The 12,579-nt window shown below is 44.9% G+C and overlaps 1 pseudogene; it reads left to right on the forward strand.

Moving 5' to 3' along the window:
* Positions 1–623: 623 nt before the first annotated feature.
* LOC135537548 (procollagen C-endopeptidase enhancer 2-like) lies at positions 624–11,068 on the forward strand (annotated as a pseudogene).
* The last annotated feature ends 1,511 nt before the right edge of the window (positions 11,069–12,579 follow it).

The following is a 12,579-nucleotide window of genomic DNA, read 5'->3' on the forward strand; positions in this document are numbered from 1 at the left end:
AATTGGGTGACCCTGCTAACGTGAGTAGCTACAGGCCCATTAGTATACTACCTGTGGTGTCAAAGGTTGTTGAAAAGTGTGTAGCAGAACAACTGATTGCCCACCTCAACAACAGCCCCTTCACATTACACTCCATGCAGTTTGGCTTCAGAGCGAAACACTCCACAGAAACGGCCAACTGCTTTCTTCTGGAAAATGTGGACAAAGGGGGCGTTGTTGGGGCTGTGTTTCTGGACCTAAGGAAGGCTTTTGATACTGCTAACCATGAGATACTCATCACAAAATTGTCCAAGTTCAACTTTTCCCCCGATGCCTTGAGATGGATGAAATCATACCTTGAAGGCAGAACTCAGTGTGTCAGAGTGAGCAATGAGCTGTCACCCAATCTTAGCTATTATGTAGGCGTTCCCCAAGGGTCAATACTGGGGCCACTCCCGTTCAGCCTGCACATTAATGATCTGCCTTCTGTCTGTACTGGGTCTGAAGTTCAAATGTATGCAGATGATACAGTGATATATGTGCATGCAAAGAGAAAACAACAAGCTGCACACTACTGTAATGGTCCAGGTTACAAAGTGGCTCAGTGACTCATGTTTGCATCCCAATGTGAAAAAACAGTCTTTATGTTCTTCACAAAGAGGCAAACTGATGCTACTGAGTCAGATGTCTTTGTGTCAGGGGAGAAGCTCCAGCTGGTATCTGATGTTACTGAGTCAGATGTCTATGTGTCAGGGGAGAAGCTCCAGCTGGTATCTGATGTTACTGAGCCAGATGTCTATGTGTCAGGGGAGTAGCTCCAGTTGGTATCTGATTTTAAGTGCCTTGGCATCAGACTTGATTCCAACCTCTCTTTTAAAAAGAAGGTGAAAAAGGTAACTCAAATAACCAAATTCAACATAGCTAATTTCTGATTTATACGAAATTGTAGCAAAACTGTACTTCAAATCTATATTACTCCCCCATTTAACATACTGCTTGACTAGTTAGCCCCAAGCTTGCTGTACGACATTAAAACCCATTCAGACTGTCTACAAACAGGCTCTCAAAGTGCTTGAGAGGAAGCCCAATAGCCATCATCACTGTTACATCCTCAGAAAGCATGAGTTCCTGTGTTGGGAAAATCTTGTGCAATACACCGACGCATGTCTTGTATTCAAGATCCTAAATGGCCTGGCTCCCCTTCCACTCAGTACTTTTGTTAAACAGAAAACCCAAATATATGGCAGCAGATACACACGGTCTGCCATGAGAGGTGACTGTATAGTTCCCTTAAGGAAAAGCACCTTTAGTAAATCCACTTTCTCTGCGAGAGCTTCCCATGTCTGGAATACACTGCCGTCAGACACATATAACTGCACCACCTATCACACTTTCACAAAAAACATGAAGACATGGCTAAAGGCCAATCAGATTTGTGATCATAATCCCAAGCTGTGTGTTGCTGGTTTCCATGTCTGTTGTCTGTAGCTTGTGAGGTGTGGAAACACTGTTGCTTTTATGGATTTTGTCTTGTTGCTTTTTGTCCTATGTTGCTCTGTCTGTATGCTACATCTTGCTTGTCCTATGTTGCTCTGTCTGTATGCTACGTCTTGCTTGTTCTATGTTGCTCTGTCTGTATGCTACGTCCTGCTTGTCCTATGTTGCTCTGTCTGTATGCTACGTCTTGTTCTATGTTGCTCTGTCTGTATGCTACGTCTTGTTCTATGTTGCTCTGTCTGTATGCTACGTCTTGCTTGTTCTATGTTGCTCTGTCTGTATGCAACGTCTTGCTTGTTCTATGTTGCTCTGTCTGTATGCTACGTTTTGCTTGTCCTATGTTGCTCTGTCTGTATGCTACGTCTTGTCCTATGTTGCTCTGTCTGTATGCTACGTCTTGCTTGTCCTATGTTGCTCTGTCTGTATGCTACGTCTTGCTTGTCCTATGTTGCTCTGTCTGTATGCTACGTTTTGCTTGTCCTATGTTGCTCTGTCTGTATGCTACGTCTTGTCCTATGTTGCTCTGTCTGTATGCTACGTCTTGCTTGTCCTATGTTGCTCTGTCTGTATGCTACGTCTTGTCCTATGTTGCTCTGTCTGTATGCTACGTCTTGTCCTATGTTGCTCTGTCTGTATGCTACGTCTTGTCCTATGCTGCTCTGTCTGTATGCTACGTCTTGCTTGTTCTATGTTGCTCTGTCTGTATGCTACGTCTTGCTTGTTCTATGTTGCTCTGTCTGTATGCTACGTCTTGCTTGTTCTATGTTGCTTTGTCTGTATGCTACGTCTTGTTCTATGTTGCTCTGTCTGTATGCTACATCTTGCTTGTTCTATGTTGCTCTGTCTGTATGCTACGTCTTGTTCTATGTTGCTCTGTCTGTATGCTACGTCTTGCTTGTTCTATGTTGCTCTGTCTGTATGCTACGTCTTGCTTGTCCTATGTTGCTCTGTGTGTGCTCACTGCTCATTGATTGTCTATATTGTAATTGTTTTTAATAACCTGCCCAGGGACGGCAGTTTTAAATTAGCCGACTGGCTAAAACCGGCACTTTTACTGAAACGTTGATTAATGTGCACTGTCCCTGTAAAAATAAAATTAACTCAAACCAATATAATGGTAGAAAATAGCCTCTAACTTTTAGCCCCCCCATGTCTACATCCCATAATACCCAGGTCCCCGAGGGCCACGTTGTCATGCTTTCCTTCCGCATGTTTGACCTGGAGGCCGACCCCACCTGTCGCTATGACTACCTGGACGTGTACAACGGCCACTCCCACACCATGCAGAAGCTGGGCAGGTTCTGTGGGACGTTCCGGCCCGGGGCTCTCATCTCTACCTCCAACACCATGATGCTGGAGATGGTGTCTGACAGCAGTACAGGAGGACGGGGGTTCGCGGCTCACTACCAAGGAGGGAAACCACACGTGGAGGGTGAGGGGTGATTATTGATACTATGGACTCATAGACAGTGAGATGTGATTATTGATATTATGGACTCATAGACAGTGAGATGTGATTATTGATACTATGGACTCATAGACAGTGAGATGTGATTATTGATACTATGGACTCAGACAGTGAGATGTGATTATTGATACTATGGACTCAGACAGTGAGATGTGATTATTGATACTATGGACTCAGACAGTGAGATGTGATTATTGATACTATGGACTCAGACAGTGAGATGTGATTATTGATACTATGGACTCAGACAGTGAGATGTGATTATTGATACTATGGACTCATAGACAGTGAGATGTGATTATTGATACTATGGACTCATAGACAGTGAGATGTGATTATTGATACTATGGACTCATAGACAGTGAGATGTGATTATTGATACTATGGACTCATAGACAGTGAGATGTGATTATTGATACTATGGACTCATAGACCGTGAGATGTGATTATTGATACTATGGACTCATAGACAGTGAGATGTGATTATCGATACTATGGACTCATAGACAGTGAGATGTGATTATTGATACTATGGACTCATAGACCGTGAGATGTGATTATTGATACTATGGACTCATAGACAGTGAGATGTGATTATCGATACTATGGACTCATAGACAGTGAGATGTGATTATTGATACTATGGACTCAGACAGTGAGATGTGATTATTGATACTATGGACTCAGACAGTGAGATGTGATTATTGATACTATGGACTCATAGACAGTGAGATGTGATTATTGATACTATGGACTCAGACAGTGAGATGTGATTATTGATACTATGGACTCAGACAGTGAGATGTGATTATTGATACTATGGACTCATAGACAATGAGATGTGATTATTGATACTATGGACTCAGACAGTGAGATGTGATTATCGATACTATGGACTCATAGACAGTGAGATGTGATTATTGATACTATGGACTCAGACAGTGAGATGTGATTATTGATACTATGGACTCAGACAGTGAGATGTGATTATTGATACTATGGACTCAGACAGTGAGATGTGATTATTGATACTATGGACTCAGACAGTGAGATGTGATTATTGATACTATGGACTCATAGACAGTGAGATGTGATTATTGATACTATGGACTCATAGACAATGAGATGTGATTATTGATACTATGGACTCAGACAGTGAGATGTGATTATCGATACTATGGACTCATAGACAGTGAGATGTGATTATTGATACTATGGACTCAGACAGTGAGATGTGATTATCGATACTATGGACTCAGACAGTGAGATGTGATTATTGATACTATGGACTCAGACAGTGAGATGTGATTATTGATACTATGGACTCAGACAGTGAGATGTGATTATTGATACTATGGACTCATAGACAGTGAGATGTGATTATTGATACTATGGACTCATAGACAGTGAGATGTGATTATATTGATACTATGGACTCAGACAGTGAGATGTGATTATCGATACTATGGACTCATAGACAGTGAGATGTGATTATTGATACTATGGACTCAGACAGTGAGATGTGATTATCGATACTATGGACTCAGACAGTGAGATGTGATTATTGATACTATGGACTCAGACAGTGAGATGTGATTATTGATACTATGGACTCAGACAGTGAGATGTGATTATTGATACTATGGACTCATAGACAGTGAGATGTGATTATTGATACTATGGACTCATAGACAGTGAGATGTGATTATCGATACTATGGACTCATAGACAGTGAGATGTGATTATTGATACTATGGACTCATAGACCGTGAGATGTGATTATTGATACTATGGACTCATAGACAGTGAGATGTGATTATTGATACTATGGACTCATAGACAGTGAGATGTGATTATTGATACTATGGACTCATAGACAGTGAGATGTGATTATTGATACTATGGACTCAGACAGTGAGATGTGATTATTGATACTATGGACTCATAGACAGTGAGATGTGATTATTGATACTATGGACGCAGACAGTGAGATGTGATTATTGATACTATGGACTCAGACAGTGAGATGTGATTATTGATACTATGGACTCATAGACAGTGAGATGTGATTATTGATACTATGGACTCATAGACAATGAGATGTGATTATTGATACTATGGACTCAGACAGTGAGATGTGATTATCGATACTATGGACTCATAGACAGTGATATGTGATTATTGATACTATGGACTCATAGACAGTGAGATGTGATTATTGATACTATGGACTCAGACAATGAGATGTGATTATTGATACTATGGACTCATAGACAGTGAGATGTGATTATTGATACTATGGACTCAGACAGTGAGATGTGATTATTGATACTATGGACTCAGACAGTGAGATGTGATTATTGATACTATGGACTCATAGACAGTGAGATGTGATTATTGATACTATGGACTCATAGACAGTGAGATGTGATTATTGATACTATGGACTCAGACAGTGAGATGTGATTATTGATACTATGGACTCATAGACAGTGAGATGTGATTATTGATACTATGGACTCAGACAGTGAGATGTGATTATTGATACTATGGACTCATAGACAGTGAGATGTGATTATTGATACTATGGACTCATAGACAATGAGATGTGATTATTGATACTATGGACTCAGACAGTGAGATGTGATTATCGATACTATGGACTCAGACAGTGAGATGTGATTATTGATACTATGGACTCATAGACAGTGAGATGTGATTATTGATACTATGGACTCATAGACAATGAGATGTGATTATTGATACTATGGACTCAGACAGTGAGATGTGATTATCGATACTATGGACTCATAGACAGTGAGATGTGATTATTGATACTATGGACTCATAGACAGTGAGATGTGATTATTGATACTATGGACTCAGACAATGAGATGTGATTATTGATACTATGGACTCATAGACAGTGAGATGTGATTATTGATACTATGGACTCATAGACAGTGAGATGTGATTATTGATACTATGGACTCAGACAGTGAGATGATTATTGATACTATGGACTCATAGACAGTGAGATGTGATTATCGATACTATGGACTCGTGACAGTGAGATGTGATTATTGATACTATGGACTCATAGACAGTGAGATGTGATTATCGATACTATGGACTCAGACAGTGAGATGTGATTATTGATACTATGGACTCATAGACAGTGAGATGTGATTATTGATACTATGGACTCAGACAGTGAGATGTGATTATCGATACTATGGACTCAGACAGTGAGACAGATTATTGATACTATGACCTCAGACAGTGAGATGATTATTGATACTATGGACTCATAGACAGTGAGATGTGATTCGATCGGTATTACACATGGACTCAGGCAGTGAGATGTGATTATTGATACTATGGACTCATAGACAGTGAGATGTGATTATTGATACTATGGACTCAGACAGTGAGATGTGATTATTGATACTATGGACTCATAGATGAGATGTGATTATTGATACTATGGACTCGTAGACAGTGAGATGTGATTATTGATACTATGGACTCATAGACAGTGAGATGGGATTATTTCGATACTATGGACTCAGACAGTGAGATGTGATTATCGATACTATGGACCTCATAGACAGTGAGATGATTATTGATACTATGGACTCGAGACAGTGAGATGTGATTATTGATAACTATGGACTCAGACAGTGAGATGTGATTATTGATACTATGGACTCGTAGACAGTGAGATGTGATTATTGATACTATGGACTCATAGACAGTGAGATGTGATTATTGATACTATGGACTCAGACAGTGAGATGTGATTATTGATACTATGGACTCAGACAGTGAGATGTGATTACTGATACCGTAGTTTCATGCTCTTCAGCCTGTCTCTATTTAAAGTGTCCGTCTCTCTCTCTCTCTTTCTGTCACTCTGTCTCTCTCTCTCTCTGCCTCTGTCACTCTGTCTCTGTCTCTCTCTCTCTCTCTCTCTCTTTCTGTCACGCTGTCTCTGTGTCTCTCTCTCTCTCTGCCTCTGTCACTCTGTCTCTGTGTCTCTCTCTCTCTCTGCCTCTGTCACTCTGTCTCTGTGTCTCTCTCTCTTCTGTCACTGTCTCTGTGTCTTCTCTCTCTCTCTGCCTCTGTCACTCTGTCTCTGTGTGTTCCCTTCTCTCTCTCTCTCTCTTTCTGTCACGCTGTCTCTGTGTCTCTCTTTTTCTGTCACTCTGTCTCTGTGGTTCTCTCTCTCTGCCTCTGTCACTCTGTCTCATGTCTTCTCTTTCTGTCACTCTGTCTCTGTGTCTCTCTCTTTCTGTCACTCTGTCTCTGTGTCTCTCTCTCTCTTTCTTTCTGTCACTTGTTCTGTGTGTCTCTTCTCTGCCTCTGTCACTCTGTCTCTGTCTCTCTCTCTCTCTCTCTCTCTCTCTCTCTTTCTGTCACTCTGTCTCTGTGTTCTCTCTCTTTCTGTCACTCTGTCTCTGTGTCTCTCTCTCTCTGTCTCTGTCACTCTGTCTGTCTCTCCTCAGAGAATCAGTTCTTGTGGGGGTGGGACAACGAAGGCTCAGGGTTCAGTCAAGACACCCAACTGGCCCAACTCCGATTACCCAGCAGGCATCAGCTGCTCCTCGGCACATCTCCGTGGAGCCCAGCAATGTCAGGCCTCAACCAATCCTGACACAGATCAGCAGCACACCCCACTAATCACAACACAGATCAAAGCAGCACACCTCCACCATTCACACACAGCATTTTCAGCAGCTCACCTCCACCAATCACAACACAGCATCAGCAGCGCATCTCCACCAATCACAACACAGCATCAGCAGAATATTCTTTCTACTTTATTTGTGTTCAAAGCGATTTTAATCCACATCGTAGACCTGTCTTGAAAGTTTGAAGACATGTGTATGTAAGGCAAGTGTGTGTGCATGGTGTATGCGTGTGCTGTGCGTGTGTGCGTGGTGTGTGCGTGCGCGTGTGTGTGCGTGCGCGTGTGTGTGCGTGTGTGTGTGTGTGTGTGTGCGTGTGTGTGCGCGTGTGTGTGTGTGTGCGTGTGTCTCCTGACTGCGGTCCTGTGACGTGTGCAAATGAAAGGCTTCATTGAAGGAGAAGGGCGTGTACATGTTTGCCCAGAGAGAGAGAGAGAGAGGGAGAGGGAGGGAGAGAGAGAGAGAGAGAGAGAGAGAGGGAGGGAGGGAGAGGAGGGAGGGAGGGAGAGAGGGAGAGAGGGAGAGAGGGAGGGAGGGAGAGGGAGAGAGGGAGGGAGGGAGAGAGAGAGAGAGAGAGAGAGAGAGAGAGAGAGAGAGAGAGAGAAGGTAAATGTCCCTCTGTATTCTAAATGTCAGCGCCGACCAGCTCCCTTCGCTCTACATTACAGTGCAAGAATTATGAATAACAAGAAGCAACTACAGTGTTACATAACTAAAACCTATCATGACCTTAGAGGTCTGAGCTCATATCTGTCAAAAGACGATTCTGAGATAAATGTCTTTGAAGTTCCAGCACTGATTGGTTTGAAGGCAACATGGTTTGGGTTATGAATGTGTTTCTGTCATCTTCTGAAAGTCTGCTCTGACATTGTGACTGGTTATGTTTCCTAGGTGATCGAGATCAAGTTTGTGAAGTTGGATATAGAGGCTGACACGTACTGTCGCTATGACTACGTGGCATTCTTTAATGGGGGTGAGAGGGACGACTCGCGGCGCATCGGGAAGTACTGTGGTGACAGGGTACCAGGGTCAGAAAATGTTCTTACGATGTTACTGAAATGTTTTATCAAATGTTGTTACATTTTCACATCGATTTATAAAACTTTTCACTACTATCAAAAGGATTTTTCAAAATCTACCACGGCTCTCTCGTCACTCTCATTCCCGTCGCTATTGACTCTTCCCTCTTCCCCTCCTCTTCCTATTCTCCGTCTTCCCCTCCTCTTCCTCTCTTCTCTCTTTCCCCTCTTCCTCCTCTCTTTCCCTTCCTCTTCTCTCCTCTCTCTTTCCCCTCCTCTTCCTCCTCTCTTTCCCCTCTCTATTCCTCTCCTCTTCTTCCTCTCTCTTTCCCTTCCTCTCCTCCTCGCTTTCCCCTCCTCTTCCTCCTCTCTTTCCCCTCCTCTTCCTCTCTCTTTCCACTCCTCTTCTTCCTCTCTCTTTGCCTTCCTCCTCCCTCGCTTTCCCCTCCTCTTCCTCCTCTCATCCCCTCCTCTTCTTCCTCTCTCTCACCCCCTCCCCGTCTTCCTCTCTCTTCTCCCTCAATTCCTCTGCTCTTTGACTTCCTCTCCTCTCTTACCCCTCGTCTCTCTTTCCTCTCCTCTCTCTACCCCCTCCTCTTCCTCTCCTCTGACATCCTCTTCCTCCTCTCTTTTTCCCATCCTCTTCTTCCTCTTTCCCCTCCTCTCCTCTCTCTTTCTCCTGCTCTTCCTCTCCTCTCTCTTTCCCCTTCTCTTCCTCCTCTCTCATCCCCTCCTCTTCTTCCTCTCTCATTCCCCTCCTCCCTCTTTCCTCTTTTCTATTTCCCCTCCTCTTCCTCCCCTCTTTGCCACCCTCTTCCTCCCCTCTCTCTTTCCCCTCCTCTTCCTCCTCTCTTTCACCTCCTCTTCTTCCTCTCTCTTTCCTCTCCTCTCTCTTTACTCTCATATTTGCCTTCCTCTTCCTCCTCTCTCTCATAACATCCTCTTCTTCCTCTCTCTTTCCCCTCCTCTCTCTTCCTCTCCTATCTCTTTCCCTCCTCTTCCTCCTCTCTTTCCCCTCATCTTCCTCTCCTCTCTCTTCCCCTCTTCCCTGTTCCTCTCTCTTCCCCTCCTCTTTCTCTCCTCCCCTCATCTTCCTCTCCTCTCACTGCCCCTCCTTTCTCTTTCCACTCCTCTTCCCCTCCTCTCTCTTTCCCCCCCTCTTCCTCTCCTCTCTCCCCTCCTCTTCCTCTCCTCTCTCTCTTTCTCCTCTCCTCTCCTCCATTCCCTCCACCCCTCATACAGGACCCTAGTGACCAATGGGAACGAGCTCCTGGTGCAGTTTGTGTCTGACCTCAGTGTGACCTCCAACGGCTTCATGGCCCACTACTCCAGCGTGCCCAGGGGGTCCCGGACGCCCTCCTCCGGGGAAGACAACATCCATGGGTCTCGGGTCGCCGCAATACCCCAGAAACCTACCTCCAAGCCGACCAAACCAGCCCGGAACACTCCTAAACCCAAGCCAGCCATCAGGGCCAAGCCCACCCCAAAACCAGCCACCAGACCTGGGGTGAGGATACCAGTGAAGCCTCCACCACGTAAGCCTACAGCCAAGCCTGGAGTCAGACCCATACCTAAACCTGGTACCAAGGCTAAACCAACTCCTAAGCCTGGTACCAAGGCTAAACCAACCCCTAAACCTGGTACCAAGGCTAAACCAACCCCTAAACCTGGTACCAAGGCTAAACCAACCCTTAAACCTGGTAATTAAGGTGAATCCAAGCTCACACCAAAACCAGGGCCAAAACAGTGAAACCAACTAAGAAACCTTTCTCTGCCTGAGCCAAGCCCACGCCTGAACCAGGGACTAAGCCTAAGTACAGCTGACTTGGACCGCAGGACTAAGACTGTGACTAAGAAACCTGCCGTGAGCAAGAAACGTGAGTTACGGTCTGATGAGGGAACAAACCGTTTGACCTTGTGATTGTTAATAATATGTTTTTCAGACATTTTGTTTAGAAATAACTGTGTGTGTGTGTGTGTGTGTGTGTGTGTGTGTGTGTCTGTGTCTGTCTGTGTGTGTGTGTGTGTGTGTGTGTGTGTGTGTGTGTCTAGTGTCTGTGTCTGTGTCTGTGTCTGTGTGTGTGTGTCTGTGTCTGTGTCTGTGTCTGTGTCTGTGTCTGTGTCTGTGTGTCTGTGTGTCTGTGTGTCTGTGTGTCTGTGTGTGTGTGTGTGTGTGTGTGTCTGTGTGTGTGTGTCTGTGTGTGTGTGTCTGTCAGGTGTCAGGTGTCTGTGTCTGTGTGTGTGTGTGTGTGTGTGTGTGTGTGTGTGCATGCGTGTTGGTGTGTGTGTGCATGCTGGTGTGTGTGCATGCGTGCTGGTGTGTGTATTTTGTAGCCCTACCGATGAATCAGCTGTACCGTGGCTTGTAAGAGGACAGGAACACTTCTAATCCACTTCTGTCTTAATGATTTCTGGTGAGTCTAATTCCCTATTCATTCATTCATATCTCTCTATCTCTTTTCTTTCTCTCTCTCCCTGTCTCTCTCTTTCTTTTTCTCCTCATTCTCTCTCTCTCTCTCTCCCTGTCTCTCTCTCTCTCTCTCTCCCTTGTCTCTCTCTCTCTCTCCCTGTCTCTTCTCTTTTTTTTTTCTTCTTCTTCTTCTCCTTGTCTCTTCTTTTTCTTTCTCTCTCTCCCTTGTCTCTCTCTTCTCTCTCTCTCCTTGTCTCTTCTCCCTCTCTCTTCTCTCTCTCTCCCTGTCTCTCTCTCTCTCTCTCTGTCTCTCTCTCTCCCTGTCTCTCTTTCTCTCTCCCTGTCTCTCTCTCTCCTTCTCTCTCTCTCCTTCTCTCTCCCTGTCTCTCTCTCTCTCTCTCTCCCTGTCTCTTTTTCTCTCTCCCTGTCTCTCTCTTTCTCTCTCTCTCCCTGTCTCTCTCTTTCTCTCTCCCTGTCTCTCTCTCTCTCTCCCTGTCTCTCTCTTCTCTCTCTCTCCCTGTCTCTCTTTCTCTCTCCCTGTCTCTCTCTCTTCTCTCTCCTGTCTCTCTCTTTCTCTCTCTCTCTCTCTCTCTCTGTCTCTCTCCTCTCTCTCTCTCTCCCTGTCTCTCTCCCTCTCTCTCCTGTCTTCTCCTTCTCTCTCTGTCTCTCTCTCTCTCTCTGTCTCTCTCTCTCTCTCTCTCTCCCTGTCTCTCTCTTTCTCTCTCCCTGTCTCTCTCCCTCTCTCTCTCTCTCTCTCTCTCTCTCTCTCCCTGTCTCTCTCTCTCTCCCTGTCTCTCTCTCTCTCCGTGTCTCTCTCTCTCCCTGTCTCTCTCTCCCTGTCTCTTTCTCTCTCCCTGTCTCTCTCTCTCCCGGTCTTCCTGTCTCTCTCTCTCTCTCTCCCTCCATGTCTCTCTCTCCCTCTCTCTCTCTCTCTCTCCCTGTCTCTCTCCCTCGTTCGTTGGCATGGTTTTAAGTTGTTATATTGGTTGTCATAGCTACAGTATTTGTGCTAGTAGATTGGTAGGTGAACTGCATGGGCACAGTTTAATGGTAGACAGTAAGAAGACACAGCACTTAGAATAATTATTTTAAATGACTCAAAACAAGGTCCTGTGGGGGAACCGCTCTCTCTCTCTCTCTCTCTCTCTCTCTCTCTCTCTCTCTGTCTCTCTGTCTGTCTCTCTCTCTGTCTCTCTCTCTCTCTCTCTCTCCCGGTCTTCCTGTCTCTCTCTCTGTCTCTCTCTCTCTGTCTCTCTCTCTCCCGGTCTTCCTGTCTCTCTCTCTGTCTCTCTCTCTCTGTCTCTCTCTCTCTCTCTCTCTCCCGGTCTTCCTGTCTCTCTCTCTCTCTCTCCCTCCATGTCTCTCCCTCCCTCTCTCCCTCTCTCTCCCTCTCTCTCCCTCCCTCTCTCTCTCTCTCCCTGTCTTCCCTGTCTCTCCCTGTCTTCCTGTCTCTCTCTCTCTCCCTCCCTGTCTCTACCTCCCTGTCTCTCTCTCCCTCCCTGTCTCTCTCTCTCT

This window comes from Oncorhynchus masou, unplaced genomic scaffold (genome assembly GCF_036934945.1).
Source record: "Oncorhynchus masou masou isolate Uvic2021 unplaced genomic scaffold, UVic_Omas_1.1 unplaced_scaffold_8133, whole genome shotgun sequence".
NCBI lineage: Eukaryota > Metazoa > Chordata > Actinopteri > Salmoniformes > Salmonidae > Oncorhynchus > Oncorhynchus masou.